Source organism: Sus scrofa, chromosome 7 (assembly GCF_054392235.1).
Source record: "Sus scrofa isolate SSC_HxYL_T2T_F1_AM1 chromosome 7, Sscrofa_HxYL_maternal_Yorkshire_Landrace_v2.0, whole genome shotgun sequence".
Lineage (NCBI taxonomy): Eukaryota > Metazoa > Chordata > Mammalia > Artiodactyla > Suidae > Sus > Sus scrofa.
Genome location: NC_139389.1, coordinates 87,761,786 through 87,766,268, shown reverse-complemented (window position 1 = coordinate 87,766,268; position 4,483 = coordinate 87,761,786). Strand labels below are relative to the sequence as shown.

At 35.0% G+C, this 4,483-nt stretch overlaps 1 pseudogene; it reads left to right on the top strand.

Annotated features, from left to right (window-relative positions):
- Positions 1 to 2,837: 2,837 nt before the first annotated feature.
- On the top strand, positions 2,838 to 3,485 carry LOC100153769 (olfactory receptor 11H6-like; annotated as a pseudogene).
- The last annotated feature ends 998 nt before the right edge of the window (positions 3,486 to 4,483 follow it).

The window sequence follows — 4,483 nt, the reverse complement described above, 5'->3', positions numbered from 1 at the left end:
ATGTCCATCAACAGATGATTGGATTTGGAAGATGTGGTATATATACACAATGGAATACTACTCAGCCATAAAACCGAATGACATAATGCCATTTGCAGCAACATGGATGGAACTAGAGACTCTCATCCTGAGTGAAATGAGCCAGAAAGACAAAGACAAATACCATATGATGTCACTTATGACTGGAATCTAATATCCAGCACAAATGAACATCTCCACAGAAAAGAAAATCATGGACTTGGAGAAGAGACTTGTGGCTGCCTGATGGGAGAGGGAGGGAGTGGGAGGGATTGGGAGCTTGGGCTTCAGACACAACTTAGAATAGATTTACAAGGAGATCCTGCTGAGTAGCATTGAGAACTTTGTCTAGATACTCATGTTGCAACAGAACAAAGGGTGGGGGAAAAAAATGTAATTGTAATGTATACATGTAAGGATAACCTGATCCCCTTGCTGTACAGTGGGAAAATAAAAAAATAAATAAAATTAAAAAATAAAATAAAATAATGTTATCTTTATATATTATATTCACATATAATATAACGGATAATTCTTAAATCAAGGAATACATCATACTTGATATTCCTTCATTCTATTATTTTCAAATATTCTATTAGGTGCAAGTATTCTACTCTAGAATGTGCCTTAATATTATACTTAGAATCCTTGTAACTCTGGTTATAATACTAAGGGCTCAATAATTAGGCATTATGTAAAATATTGTATACATGTATAGTACTAATGCTAATGGAACCATTAAAATATATTACCAAAGGGGCTAACTACATAAGGAATTTTTAAAAATAATTTACTCTGACCTAAATATGCATCTCACAATGTGGTAGTGTCAGTGAGCTTGGGATGGTCACACAAGGTGGAATTAACATGTGGAGAGGTGTCTTTAATACAGTTAAGTGTATGGGCTCCTCATCTTTATATTAACCTTTATCCCAGAGACTTTTCTTCAAACATGGAACCAAGTCTCATTGCCAGAGTCCCTTTATCACTAGAGGTAAATTTACTTTCAAGCATACCTAAAACAGCAGTTTTTCTACCAAAATTATTTTACTTGTTTCTATCCCTCATTATTCAAAAAGAAAAATCTTTGAATTAGAATTTTTAAAATGTAAGAATCTGAAATATCTTTCATCAAGCTGGGTTAAGAGCAAAATAGGAAATCAGGTTCAATAAGACTACTATGTTATAAATTCCCTCAAGAGAGAATCACTTCACGAAGATGGCCTTTACAGAAGATGGAAGGGAACAGTATTTAAATTCTTCATTAAGTTCTCTCTAGACCATGAGACCATGATTCTCTTTGCCACTGTTACATTGCTTTTATACTTTATATAGAAAGAGAAAGCTACAGAGGGCAAACCTGAAGAGGGCCCATGACTGTTTTCTTAATCCCATAATGTTCTTGATCCTAAAGTTCTCCTCAGTAGTTCATATGAATTCACACAATAATGTATGAAGTATTTTTATTTGGTAGTTCTGAAATCTGAGAAAACGGTTGTACTGGTTGTTTTGTTTGTTTGTTTGTTTTTGTTCTCTGATGTTGAAAATGGCATTCAATCATAGAGAATTCTATGATACTCAACTTGTAACTTCAGGTAAGGTAAAGCTCACAGGACTCTGCACTCCCCTATTTCTTCCTTCCATCCTTCTCTAGTTTTACATTTTATCATTTAATATGAGAGTGATAAAAGTATTCCTTCTGAAGAATCATAAACAAGGTTTTATGTAAGAGCTTTTAAAAAAAAAAACATTACTTCAAAGCTTTACTCTTATAGGGTTTTTCCAGGTTCTCCGTTTTTTCATATATGTATATATGAAAAGAGCTCCAATCCTAAATCAGGGAAAATTCTGGAATATGAATATGGGTACACCTTCCTTGAGTGAAGATTCAAATGTTATATTGCCTATCTCTTGTTATTTTTAACAGGTGGCAGGCAAGGATTTTTATTTGTACTTGAGACTGCAAAATTTGAGAACAGTCTCTGTGAGCTTAAATGAATCTGAAAGATTTTCATAAGTGACACATTTCACTTTAATATGTATTTTCAAGAATGTACTTTTACTGAAGGGAAGAAGTGAAATATAAAATTATTTTTTTCATTTTAATATTGACTTATAATCTATTCAAAACTAAACATAGGACTATTTCCTGTAACTTAATACAGTGAAACCAAAATAAATTAAATCATATAAAGTATTTGAATCTATTGATATGGTTCTCAATTCAGCCTGATGCATTTCACACCAATAGAACAAAGAATATTCATATCACTATCATTTATATCTTCGTATGTCACAAACACTGAGTTATATTGGCTGTATTTATTCACTATCATTAATTCAGTGTTTGACCTAAACTGTAGGTCCTTGTACACATTTGCTTATTGTCAACACAACTCACTTTGTAGTGAGACCCAGGAAATGAGGAAAGTTGTCTCTTCACTTTGTTATATCCAGAATAGGAATATAAACTGGAAAATCATGGAAATATCTCTGTATGAGTCATAGTACTTTGTTATTTACAGACATGGAGAGTGATGTGACCCTAAGCAAGTCATAGACCCTATTGAGTAATATTTTTTAAGGCCACTTCTAATATGGAAATTTGTTGTTCTTTTGAAGCTTTGAAAACAAATAAATATTCCCATTTAAAGAACTGCTCTAGCTCTGTGAGTAAATTCATCCTTTTAGGCTTCCCTTATACCTGGGGAATTCAGATCCTCCTCTTTTCCATCTTTTCTGGGACATACATCTTGACACTCATTGGAAACCTGTGCATCATCTGTGCTGTGAGGTGGGACCTTCAGCTTCAAACTCCAATGTACATCCTGCTGGCCAGTTTTTCCTTCCTGGAGATCTGGTTTATCACTTCCACTGTCCTAATATGCTAGCCAACATTCTCTCTGAGACCAAGATCATCTCTTTCTCTGGCTGCTTCCTGCAGTTCTATTTCTTCTTCTCCCTGGGCACCACGGAGACCTTCTTTTTGTCTGTCATGGCCTTTGACAGGTACCTTGCTATCTGCAGGCCCCTACACTACCCCACTGTCATGACAGTTCAATGCTGCATCAGAATGGGAACTTGCTGCTGGATGTGTGGCTTCTTGTACTTCCCCTTGCCTATTTACCTAATCTCTCAGCTCCCATTTTGTTGTCTCAATAAGATTGATCACTTCATATGTGACCCAGGACCCCTTATACAGCTGTCGTGTGTGCCAGCTCCTGCCACCAAGATCATCTGTGCCATTTACAACTCTGTCCTCATTTTCTCCACCTTAATCTTCATTACCAGCTCCTACATTCTAGTGATCAGGGCTGTGCTGAGGCTCCCCTCAGCAGAAGAATGGCATAAGACTTTTTCTACCTGCAGCTCCCCTCTGGCTGCAGTGTCGCTATTCTATGGCTCTCTTATGGTTGTGTATGTGATCCCAACAGCAGGCAGTGCAGCAGGGAAGCAAAAATATGTGACTCTGTTCTATCCTGTGTTAACTCCATTATTCAACCCCTTGATCTACAGTCTCCAAAATAACGAGATGAAGAAGGCTCTGAGAAAATTATTTAGGACTGTAAGATTTAGTCAAAGGCCTGGAAGAAATCTCTGAAAAATGTTGTTCACATCAGAAACAATGTATGGGAAATAAATAATTATTGATATTTAATTGTATTAACTGAAATAGAAAATTTTTTTGGCGGGAGGATGAACATAGTCAATGTAATAAAATATTTATAAATCTATGTTCATTTTTATTAGAAAAAATACATTAATAATTTTATAAAGTCAAATAAAAATAATCCAAAAAAGTGACCAGTCATCTGCTGCAATTTTGATTGAATATGGTCAATATTTTGGGCCTTTATCACACACACCCATATATACAATCTATCCTATATTTAAATTTATTACTAAAATATTTTCAAGTGAGTCAGTAGTTGTGCATGCTAACATTACAAAGCATCATTTAAATGTTCATTCTTGTGTCAGTGTTAAAAACATGACAAGCTGTATTCACTTTCTAATGAAAATTGATTTATAATTGTCTTTCTTCTTACTTTCTCACCAATATTTAGTGAAAATAATTTGTAATATTTAAATCCAGATGATGTCTATTAACTTTTTTAATTTATAGTTTCACTTTTAAGAATTATTTTTGAAAAGAGCTCTATTTAGGATGAACCATGCATTGCCTTTTCCATGCCATTTTTGCCTGCTGTAGGTTCACATGTGAGGGCTAGTGACCCCCAGGTACTGCAACAGTAGAATTTGTTAGATGTGCTCTGTCAGCTGTTTCTAGGACACTGGTACATCGTACTCCCAAGCAGAATTTTCTTCATCCCATAAAGAAACCATGTACCCAGTAACAATCACTCCCCACCTTCCTTTCTCTCAAGTCCTGGCAACAACTTTCCATTTCTGTATATTTGCCTATTCTGGACATCACAGTAATTGAATTATATGATATGTTGCC